This window comes from Lepus europaeus, chromosome 23, assembly GCF_033115175.1.
Source record: "Lepus europaeus isolate LE1 chromosome 23, mLepTim1.pri, whole genome shotgun sequence".
Classification (NCBI taxonomy): Eukaryota; Metazoa; Chordata; class Mammalia; order Lagomorpha; family Leporidae; genus Lepus; species Lepus europaeus.
In genome coordinates, this window is record NC_084849.1 from 21,682,197 (window position 1) to 21,694,991 (window position 12,795).

Genomic DNA, 12,795 nt, shown 5'->3' on the forward strand with positions numbered 1-12,795 from the left:
GAGAAACGTGCTCCTTTTTTTCCCCCTCTAGTTTGCCAGATATACACTGTTCCTCACAGGGCTCCAAGCTGGGCCCAAGCCAGGCTCTTCCAGCAGCTTTATTGCCAGTGGCTTGTGCTGGTGCAGTCTGGTCTCACCTCACTCCAAAGCTGGTGCTGAAGCTTTTGGCTGCTGGAGTCCCGAGCTGTGTACATTCATACCCTCCATGTAGGTCCACAGTGTCCCCCAGTTTGCATGGAGATTCCTCTGTAGTTTTCTCCCTAACCATACCCTAAGATTGTACTCTCTCCACTTTTTTTAAACTATCCTCTCCTAGACTAGAGCAGTAAGCTCCCTCCCTATTCCACCACCCATAATACTTTCTATAAAGTGCATAATAATGCCATGTATAATACTGAGAGCTTTGTATTTCTTATATTTCTCCTACCTCCCCCTTTCTGTCCGGCTCCTTAAAATTAAAAGCAAAGTAGTACTTAGAAAGAAAATCTGGAGGAGGAAGAGTATGAAAAGGCATATTTTGAATAATTCACAATTTTTATATTTTATCTTTATTTTCAAACATTTATTTTATTTATTTGAAAGAGAGAGAAAGAGAGAGAGATCTTCCATCCACTGGTTCACTGCCCAAGTGGCTGCAACAGCTATGGCCAAGCCAGGCTGAAGCCAAGAGTAGGAGCTCCATCTGAGTCTCCCATGTGAGTGGCAGTGGTACAGCACTTGGGCCATCCTCCACTGCCTTTCCCAAGATATCAGCAGGGAGTTGGATCAGAAGCAGAGCAGCTGGGACATTTACTGGAGCCCATATGGGATGCTAGCATTTTAAGCAGTGGCTTCACTTGCTATGCCACAGTGCTGGCAACAATAATTCACAATTTTTTAAAAGATTTATTTATTTATTTATTTGTTTGAGTGTCAGAGGCACACAGAGAGAGAAAGAGAGACAGAGAGAGAGAGAGAGAGAGAGGTCTTCCATCCACTGGTTCACTCCCCAAATGGCCGCAACAGCCAGAGCTGTGCTGATCTGAAGCCAGGAGCCAGGAGCCTCTTTGAGGTCTCCCACGTGGGTGCAAGGGCCCAAGGACTTGGGCCATCTTCTACTGCTTTCCCAGGCCATAGCAGAGAGCTAGATTGGAACTGGAGCAGCAACTGAAGGCAACATCTTTATCCACTATGCCACAGTGCTTGCCTCACAATTCCCAATTTTATCAAAGTTGTGGTGCTGCAGGTTAAGCTGCCACTAGGGATGCCTACGTCTCACATCAGAGAGTCCTACTACTTCTGCTTCCAATCCACTTTCATGCTGATGCATAGTGGAGGGCAGCAGATGATGGTTCAAGTGTGTGGGACCCTGCCACCTGCATGAAAGACCCAGATGTAATGCTGAGTTCTTGGCTTTGGCCTAGCTCAGCCCTGTACTCACATCTGAACTCACAGACGAAAGATATCTCTCTCTCTCTCTCTCTCTTTTTACCTTTTCAAGTAAATGAAAATAAATAAGCAAACATTCTTTAAAACCTATTTTTAGGGGCCAGCGCTGTGGCACAGCAAGTTAAAGCTCCGACCTAAAGTGCCAACAATCCATATGGGCTCCAGTTCAAGTCCTGGCTGCTCCTCTTTCGATCAGCTCTCTGCTATGGCCTGTGAAAGCAGCAGAAGATGGCCCAAGTGCTTGGGCACCTGCATCCACATGAGAGACCTGGAGGAAGCTCCTGGCTCCCAACTTCACATCGGCTCAGCTCTACTCATTGTGGCCATTTGGGAGTGAACCAGCAGATGGAAGACCTCTCTCTCTGTCTCTACCTCTCTAACTCTGTCTTTCAAATAAATAAAAATAAATCTTAAAAAAAAAAAAACTATTTTTATGGAGTCTACTTGAAAATTTTAGTCACTCTTTCAGAGTGATGAATGAACATAAGTAGGTCATTTACCGTCAAAAAATTTAAAGTACACAAGGAAAGGCACTTGGCCTAGTGGTTAAGACACTGGTTATATCCAGTTATTTCTTCCCATAAATGCAAACTCTGGAAGGCAGCAAATGATGGCTCAAGTACTTGGGTTCCTGCCAACCATGTGGGAGACCTAGATTGAGTTCCTGAGTCCTGGGTTTGGCCTGACTCGGCCTCAACCAGTGTAGGCATTTGGAGAGTGAACCAGCAGATGGAAGAACTCTGCCTTTTACTCTCTATGAATTTTTTAATAGAATTGGAGGCTGTCTTTTACTCTCTATGAATTTTTTTAATAGAATTGGAGGCAAGCAGTGTTGCACAGTGGGTTAAGCAGCCACCTGCACCATTGGCAATCCATATGGGCATTTGTTTGAGTCCCAGATGCTCCACTTCTGATCCAGCTCCCTGTTAATGCACCTGGGAAAGCAGCGAATGATGGCTTAAGTACCTGGGCCCCTGTCACCCATGTGGGAGATCCAGAAGAAGCTCCTGGCTCCTGGCTTCTGCCAGGCCCAGTCCTGTCCTTGCAGTCATTTGTGGAGTGAACCAGAGGATAGAAGATCTCTCTGTCTCCCCTTCTCTATCTGTAACTCTACCTTTCAAATAAATAAATAAATCTTTTTAAAAAAATTTAATGGACTTGAATAAATATATGTAAATTGTCACCCTTATTAAAAATCAAATACAAATTAACAAATAAACCACTCTTTACCTCATAAAAATATTCTAGCACTGGCAAATGCTTAGCAAAATCAACACTTTCATATGTTAATGAGGAAAATAGAAATTCTTATATACAGGGTACTGCAAAAGTTCACAGAAAAATGGAATTAAAAGAAATTTATTTTGGTGCAAAACAATTTTTGGAATCTATACATATTTTTTTTTTTTGACAGGCAGAGTTAGACAGTGAGAGAGAGAGAGAGAGACAGAGAAAAAGGTCTTCCTTCTGTTGGTTCACCCCCTAAATGGCTGCTATGGCCGGTATACTGCGCCGAACCGAAGCCAGGAGCCAGGTGCTTCCTCCTGGTCTCCCATGTGGGTGCAGGGCCCAAGCACTTGGGCCATCCTCCACTGCCTTCCTGGGCCACAGCAGAGAGCTGGACTGGAAGAGGAGCAACCTGGACAGAATCCGGCGCCCCAATCGGGACTAGAACCCGGGGTGCCGGCACTGCAGGTGGAGGATTAGCCAAGTGAGCTGCAGCGCCGGCCATCTATACGAAATACAAATACGGTCATATATACGAAATATATATTTCGAAATATATATTTTCCATGGCTTTTAAAAGATTTATTTATTTATTTGCAAGGCAGAGTTACAGAAAGGGAGAGACAGATAGACAACTTCCATCTGCTGATTCACTCCCCAAATGCCCGCAACAGCCAAGACGAAACCATGCTTAAGCCAGGAGACAGGAATTCCCTCTGGGTCTCCCACGTGGAGGCAGGGGCCCAAGCACTTGGGACATCTCTGCTGCCTTCTCAGGTTCATTAGCAGGAAACTAGATCAGAAGCAAAGCATCCAGGACTCAAACCAGCAGCCCTGATATGGGATGCATGCATCATAATTGGCAGCTTAACCCACACACGGTAGCACCTGCCTCTCCATGAACTCTGTTAGTGCTCTTGTATTGTTTTGGGGGGCAATTTGCAGTTACACATTACTTTAAAAATTCTTTGAAGTGTCAAATTGTTAAGTCAACAACAGGAGTCACTGTGTACTTACTCCTCATGTGGGATCTGTCCTTAATGTGTTGTCCAATGTGAAGTAATGCTATAACTAGTACTGAAACAGTATTTTACACTTTGTGTTTCTTGTGGGTGCAAACTGATGCAATCTTTACTTAATATGTACTAAATCGATCTTCTGTATATAAAGATAATTGAAAATGAATCTTGATGTGAATGGGATGGGAGAGGGAGTGGGAGATGGGAGGGGTGAGAGTGGGAGGGAAATTATGGGGGGGGGGAGCCATTGTAATCCATAAACTGTACTTTGGAAATTTATATTTACTAAATAAAAAAAATTAAAATAAAGTAAAAAATCTTTGAATATGTAATTATAATTCTGGAAATGTACACTATGGAATAATCACAGACAAAGATTCATATAAATAATTTTTTGATGTTAAAAACTTGGAAGCCACTGGCACACAGTTATTTGGCTAATCCTCTGTCTGCAGCGCCAGCACCCCAGGTTCTAGTCCCGGTTGGGGTTCCGGATTCTGTCCCGGTTGCTCCTCTTCCAGTCCAGCTCTCTGCTGTGGCCTGGGAAGGCAGTGGAGGATGGCCCAGGTCCTTGGGCCCTGCACCCACATGGGAGACCAGGAGGAAGCACCTGGCTCCTGGCTTCGGATCGGAGCAGCACACCAGCTGTAGCAGCCAACGGAAAAGGAAGACCTTTCTCTCTGTCTCTCTCTCTCTCACTGTCTAACTCTGCCTGTCAAAAAATACATACATAAATAAATAAATAAAACTTGGAAGCCATCTTTATGTCCCTAGATGGAAAAACAGTTAATAAATCACAATAAAATTATTATACTTCCATAAAATAGCATCTTATTACTCTAAATCATAATTTTTAAAAATTTCCATAGGAATGAAAAAGTGTCCAGGTCATATCAGCTGGAAAAATGTTCACTGGGCTTATTGCTAGAGGTTTAAATTACTTATGGCTTTTTCTTTATGTTTAATGTGTCTTCAGAATGATGTACAACTAAAATGTGCTGTTATTAAAAAATTCTTCTAATCTAAAGTTTTGTTTTTATTAGTCATTCTCCAGTACAAATCTTTCAGGCAGAAACACTTTCCAATCTTTTTAAATGAGATAATTATAAATAGGTTCACTCTAGGGAAAGGAAAAAATACTTAAACTTAAGACAACAGAACTACATTTTTCTTTTATGAATAAGTTTGTTTAAACTGTCTGATTATACTCCATGAGATTTCCAACAAAGAGGACATAAATACAACACAATAAAGTCTGTGCAGGTGCCACAAATATATTAAAGAATTAATATATAATTCTTGTATCTTGACTATTAAAGCCTTCAGGGAACTGGAAAATAAATCTAGCAACTGACAAAATACAGATTCAAGAAGAATGAACTGACCTATTAAAAACTGAAACACACTTTATTTAATAACTCCATAATGTAGTATTTATTAATATTTGCATGGCTTTTTAGATTAAAATAAACCAAACTTAGCAAATACCTACTGTGTCCCATGTACCACACAAATTCATCACAAAAATGATAGATACACCATTTCTGTACTTAAAGGACTAGAATTCTAACATACAAATCAAAATATTAACTACAGGACATTTTTCTTTTACTTACTGTACTAACACTAAGACCAACGCTGTGCTTATTCTGAGAGCTGTAAGTATGGGACGCAGACTATGAAGTGGGACACATTTGCATTCAAATGCTATCCTTGCCATATGATCATCGTAAAATAAGAACTTCTCTTGAGTTTCAATATCCTCATCTGTAAAACTAAAGGATAATATTACCTAGTATTATGGTTTAAATTAAATGAATTATCTGATTTGATACATGGCAAATGTCAATATATCTTAGATATTATTCTAACAATATCTTTCCCAGCTTCAACGTTCTCTTTCTATAATAAAAATGGAGGTTTCATTTTTAATAATGGCAGAGTAGCTTATATAGATCCTTCCAAAGATAAACATCATAAACTCTGGACAAAGTATAAAAAATAACTATTGTAAGGCAAAGAACAACCAAAATCAGTTAGAAAAGGGGAAGGCATCAATGCATGAAAGACTAGAACTGCAGTTGACACAAGTTGTAAGCATCTGGGCATGTGAGAACAGTCCAGCTCCATGGAGTGCAGGGAGGCTAGAACTCCAGCAGAAAACCACAGTCTCAGAGGCCTCTGGAGTGGAGAACGGATGTGTCTATTAGTAATTTATCGTCTGTCAGCTCCAAATTCACCCTTTGGTACCTGCTTTGCCATAATAGATGAAATTCCTCTTTATAAGGCAAATGACATTGGCTTTTTCAGTAGAGGGCACTGGAGGGCCACTGTAGGAAGAAAATCTTCTGATGTTTTCTGGCTCCTTCTCAAGGAATTAGCAGTCTGAACATGAGAACACTTGGAGGACTAGTACCTCAGCTTGTGCACAACCCCAGCTCAGCCTGAGATCCACTCAATACATATAACGCATGATTATGGCCTCCTCTGCCCATTCTGGTACCCCACTCCTTCTGCTTTCTCCAGGGGGTTTGTCTCCTGCAACCCTCCTGATGTCACAGCCATACCCACACAGACACCAGGTTCCCCAAATCTCCGATATGCATTGGTGTTCCCACTTCCTCTGCACTCCCATGTGTGTGGTCACCAGGTGAGGCTTGTCTGTGCCCCAAAGTATACTTCATGTTTCCCCAACGACTGCAAACCAATTCCAGTCTAAGCAAACCAGAAATTTCTCTGCCATTCAATGAACTACCTTCTCTAATGAGATATTAAACCTTGGGGGAAGGAGTGCCTTTCCCAGATGGTCCTTTCTTGGGTATTTAGCTCTAGAGTACCCTAGAGAGTTCTTTCAAATCTTACAGATATATTCACATCACAGCTCAATAATTCACTATACTAGGTTTCACCTATTTAAGTAACTGTCTCCTGACCCAGACTGATATAGAATTGTAACAGGGTGTGGTCCAGGAAGCAGACCCATAAAAATGGGATTCCAAGATAGGTCTAGTTAAGTTAAGTCCTTGGGTTTAAGGAAACCATAATCTCTTTGTGAGAACTAAGATGCTATTCACCTGTGGTTGCTTGTGATAAAATGCTAGCAGAAGCAAGTGCCTTGGAGGCTCAAGAAACTAATGTACTTCACAATTATGACAACAATCATAACCATAAGAACTATGAAATGGGAGGAATTCTTTTTAGTGCATTTCAATTTTTTTTTTTTTTTTTGAGAAGCAGAGTTACAGAGAGAGGGAGAAACAATGAGAAAGGTCTTTTACCAACTGGGTCACTCCCCAAATGGCCTCAATGGCCAGAGCTGGGCCAATCCAAAGCCAGGAACCAGGAGCTTCTTCCTGGTCTCACACATCGGTGCAGAGGCCCAAGCGCTTGGGCCATTTTCCACTGCTTTCCCAGGCCAATAGCAGAGAGTTGGATTGGAAGAGGAGCAGCCAAGACATGAACCAGCACCCATAAGAGATACCAGCACCACAGGCAGAGGCTTAACCTACTACACCACAACACCAGTCCTGCACTTCAGTTCTTCCAGAGAAAAAGATAACAAGTTCGAGTCCATACACTCTCAGTTCAAATCATGGTCTGAAGTCCAAAAGGTTTCCATAACTGCCCAAAAGGAATCTTCATTTCTTATAGACATAGGACAAATCTTGCTGAAATTGAACACTTGTATTGTAGCCAAATTAAAACAATAAAATAGGAGCTACTCCACTGATTCAGCTTCCTGTTAAGGCATCTTGGAAGGCAGAAGATGATGGCTCAAGTATTTGGATTAGTGTCACCCACGTGGAAGACTCAGAGGGAGTTCTAGGTCGTAGCTTAGGCCTGGCCCAGCCCTCGCTATTGCAGGCATTTGAGGAGTGAACCACTGGATGGAAGATCAGTCTGTTTCTCTTTCTTTCTTTTTTTCGCTCTCTCTCTCTCTCTCTCTCTCCCTCCTCTTCAAATAAATGAAAATAAACAGTTTTAAGAAAAATAAATTAAACTTAAAGTCTAAGTTTATCATCTGAAATGTAGGACACTAAGAAAGAATGAGGTCCCAAAACTTGAATAGGGAAGACTGAATTCTTATCAGAAATAATGAAGCTAGAAGATAATGAAATATCTTTACATGATTTTTTTAGAAACTTTTATTAAGTATAAATTTCGAAAGTACAACTTTTGGATCATAGTGGTTTTTCCCCCCATAACCACCCTCCCACCCACAAACCATCCCATCTCCCACTCCCTCTCCTATCCCATTCTTCATTAAGATTCATTTTTAATTATATTTATATACAGAAGATCAACAGTATATACTAAGTAGAGACTTCAACAGATTGCACCCACATAGACACACAAAGTATAAAGTACTGTTTGAAGACTGGTTCCACCGCTAATTCTCATAGCACAACACATTAAGGACAGAAATCCTACAGGGAGCAAGTGCACAGTGACTCCTGTTGTTGACTTTTTTTTTTTTTTAATTTTTTGACAGGCAGAGTGGACAGTGAGAGAGAGAGAGAGAGAGAGAGAGAGAGAAAGGTCTTCTTTTGCCAATGGTTCACCCTCCAATGGCCACTGCGGCCAGCGTATTGCGCTGATCCGAAGCCAGGAGCCAGGTGCTTCCTCCTGGTCTCCCATGCAGGTGCAGGGCCCAAGCACTTGGGCCATCCTCCACTGCACACCCTGGCCATAGCAGAGAGCTGGCCTGGAAGAGGGGCAACCGGGACAGAACCCGGCACCCCCACCGGGACTAGAACCCAGTGTGCCGGCGCTGCAAGGTGGAGGATTAGCCTATTGAGCCACAGCGCCAGCCCCTGTTGTTGATTTGACAATTGACACTCTTATTTATGACATCAGTAATCACCCAAGGCTCTTGTCATGAATTGCCAAGGCCATGGAAGTCTCCTGAGTTCAAAACTCTGATCCTATTTAGATAAGGCCATAATTAAAGTGGAAGTTCTCTCCTCCCCGCAAAGAAATTGATCTCCCTCTTTGATGGCCCATTCTTTCCACCGGGATCTCACTCACAGAGATCCTTCATCTAGGTCAGTTTTTGCCACAGTGTCTTGGCTTTTCATGCCTGAGAAACTCCCATGGCCTTTCTAGCCAGATCCGAATGCCTTAAGGACTGATTCTGAGGCCAGAGTGCTGTTTAGGGCATTTGCCATTCTATGAGTCTGCTGTGTATCCTGCTTCCCATGTTGGATCATTCTCTCCTTTTTAATGCTACCAATTATTATTAGCAGACACTGGTTTCATTTATGTGATCCCTTTGACACTTAATCCTATCTTTATGATCAATTATGAATTTAAACTGATCACTTTAACTAGTAAGATGGCCTTGGTATATGCCAACTTAATGGGATTTGGAGTCCCATGGCACATTTCTAGCTTTACCATTAAGGGTAAGTCCGAGTGAGTGTGTGCCAAACTTTACTTTTTTTTTTTTTAAGATTTATTTACTAATTGATTGATTTAAAGGCAGAGTAACAGACGTAGAAAGATAGGTATCTTCCATCTGCTGATTCACTCCCCAGATGGCTACAACAGCTGTTGCTGGTCCAGACTGAAGCCAAGTGCCCAAAACTCCATCTGAGTATCCCACAAGGGAGGCAGGGGCCCAAGCTTTCCCAGGCACATTAACAGGAAACTGGATAGGAAGTGGAGCAGCTGGGCTCAAATCAATGCTCCATATGGAATGCGGGCATCTCAAAGTGGCAGATTAATCACTGCACCAAACACCAGTCCGTATCTTTAAATGTGGAAAGAAAGAACAAAAAAGGTCCACCTACAATTCTATATCCAGAAAAATAAAGTTATTTACAGAAAAAAACTGAAACACTTTATTAAACTGAAGGAATTGATACTAGATCAAAACTCATATCTCTGGGAAAGAATGAAGAGCATAAGAAATGATAAAGTTTTAAAAAGTATCATTTCTTCTCTTAATTTTGTAAAAGACCTCTGACTGCTTAAAGCAAAACTTATAACACTATATTGTAGAGTTTCCAATTTACGGTACAATATAGATAACAAAGTAGCACAAAGGATGAGGGTTGACGAATGGAACTATACTGTTCCAAGGCTCTTATCTTTCACTCAAAGTGATTTCAGATTATTTCTCAGGGTGCATATAGTAATTCCTAGGATAGCTTTTAAAAATTGCAAAGATGTCAGCTGGAAAAGCCAATGTAGGAACTGAAATGGGGTAAGGTTTATATATCATAATCCTGGAATATTTTAACATGATATAAAAGCATTTTGATTCTTTTGATTCACATTAAACTTGTACTACTGATTTTGCAAACTCGTCAAACTGCTTCCAGTGGAAATAAATTTTATCTTGCTTTCTAATCTCTGTAAACATTTTGTATTTTGATTTTTTTGGTCTCACTTTCAGAATACTTTAAAGAGAAGAGTTTGAACACATGTTTATAGTATTCATGGGTTCAGGTACTTGACTTAGCAATTAATATGACAGTTAGGACACCTGTGTCCTATATCAGAATGCCTGCATTTGGTACCCACACCAGTTTCTGATGCCAGCTTCCTGTGATTGCTCAAGTAATTGGATTTCTGCCACACAAATAAAAATGCCAATAACATGGAACAAACATGAAACTTTAGACCTTGAATTTTAAAAAAATACTCTTAAGTTAAAAAGGATAGAACTATACCTTTAACATAATAAAATAAAGATATACATATTTATATAGCTCTCAAACTCAAAGCCAGCATTATGTCTAATGAAGAAACTCTAGATGTATTCCCACCAAAGTTATAAAAAAATCCAAAAACATATCCACCATTGTCATCATTTCTTTGCATTCTTCTACAAGTAATCATTGATGCAATTAGATAAGGACTAAAACTATAAAAACTAGAAAAAAGAAAGTAAAATTATATTTATTAATAATAACTTTGAATATTTAGAAAACACAAAGAAATTAAATAGGAAGCCATTTTAAAATCTAATAAAAGACAAATAGCCCCCAAATATATAAGCAACAATTATTTAGAAGATACAAGGAAGGAAATTATTGTAAGAGCAATGACAACACAGAAAGATAGGTGACCAGGAAGGTATTCAGAGTTGTAGTTAAGATGCAGGATAAAACACCCATATCCCCTATTGGAAATTCTGGTTAAAGTCTCAGCTCCATTCCAGTCCAGCTTCCTGCTAACTGTACCCTGGGAAACAGCAGGTGATGGCTCAAGTAGTTGAGTCCCTGCCACCCAAGTGGGAGATCTGGAGTGAGTTCCCAGGTACAATATAGCTCCTGGAGTGGGCATTTGGGGAGTGAATCAGTGGATGAGAGCTCTCTTTCTGCCTTTCTATCTCTATATATAACTCTGATTTGCAAATAAATAAATCTTTGAAAACAACAACAAAAGAATAATATATGATATTATAAATGTATTCCACTTGGAATACTATCTATAGTAGTACAAAAAAGAAACTGGTTATGAGTGTTACCTCTAAGAAGGAGTTGTGGAGAGAAACTAGATTCCTAAAGTTCGGATGGAATGGTAAAGAAATAAACTTACTTCTCATCGCGCTCCCTGTAATACCCTTCATATTCTAACTTTGTGCATGTTTTATATAATCAAAAACAGTTAAAATTTTAAAGTACCTAGGTGAGAATTTTTCATGGAATTTTAAGAATTTAATATCTATATATTCAGTTGTGCCTCTCCCTGCAGGAACTTATTTCTAAATGAAGTCCTACACAACCCCACAGACATCACAATGGCATTTTGCCACCTATTTGTAAAAAATATCTATTTGTGTAATATTTATGAATAAATGCCTTTGTACTATAAAATCTAAAACTTCCATATTTTCATATATCATTTATTATTTAACTAGATACAATTAGTAACAAACTTAGAACCAGGACTCAAATTCCTCATTTTTAAACAATGCTTAACTAGTTTCAGAGTGTGGTATTCAATCTTCAGTAACATTTATAGGTATAACAAAGAATCTAGAATTTTACAGCTGTATAAGAACAAATAATAGATGAGTCTAATATGTTTCTGTGATTTTCCAGGGAGAGAAATGGATATTTGGATATTAGGGTTTATGTAAAGATACACACAAGTCAATAGCCAAGTGAGACTGCCAGTCTTCATTGTATATGTCATTCTGAATCATCACATTCTCACTTCTGTTCTTACAGAACAAGGGGAATTAGTTAAAAGATACTAAGAAAATATCAGACTATCTTCACACACTTTCTATCCAGATTGAGTTGTTGTAAAAATTACATGTGATATACTTACATGTTACTTACTACAGTCTCAAAAGTATTATGAACTCCATGAAAACCAGTGGTAGCTTCCACTTTGGGTCTTGTGGAATAAGACACCATAATTATGATCTACTGCAACAACCAGAAAACTGATATGAAACAACTATTTTTAGAAACTGGACAACAAAACTGTGCTTGACACAAAATAGATATGTAAATAAACAACAAAAAGATGACAAAGAAACATTGCAGAACAAAACTGTGGCTCCTGAAAGAAGAGATACAAATGAAAGTAGCTCTCTGGTTGCCCTGGTGTTCAACCTTTAAGAATCTTCTGCCTTTTGGGACTATTCTAAGCCATAGAGCACAGAGGTAAATCCAAAACAAAGCACAGAGGTCCTGCTGATCTGAAAGGTCAGAGGTCAGAGTTAGGAACACTGAGGCAGTCGAAGGTGGCAGGGCACAGCCCGCAGAAGGGGAAGCTATGCACTAAAAGAGCTCCACAAATCCACAAAGAACATAGCAAAACATTTTCTAAAGGAAGACAAGAAAATCCAAAAGCACAGTAAAATATTAACAAGGTCCATCAATACAATTATTAAAAAATAGGCCATAAATGTGAAAAAAGATAATATATAACCATTAAAATAATGTTTTTAAATAGCAAGATATGAGATGATTAAATGAGCAGATAAGGAAACTAGGAGTTATTACAACTATGCACAATTGTTTAAAACAAATTCATGTACATTAAAGAAACAAGAAACATAAAAAACAGCCAAAAGGACATTTTAGGAATAAAAAAATACAATATCTGAAATTAAAAATTCACTGAATGGATTAAACACAGAATAGACACTGTGGAA

At 39.5% G+C, this 12,795-nt stretch overlaps 1 protein-coding gene across 2 annotated transcripts in view; it reads right to left on the bottom strand.

Moving 5' to 3' along the window:
• TTC28 (tetratricopeptide repeat domain 28) overlaps positions 1-12,795 on the bottom strand; it is a 695,665-nt gene that overhangs the window by 531,760 nt on the left and 151,110 nt on the right. The window lies entirely within an intron of this gene.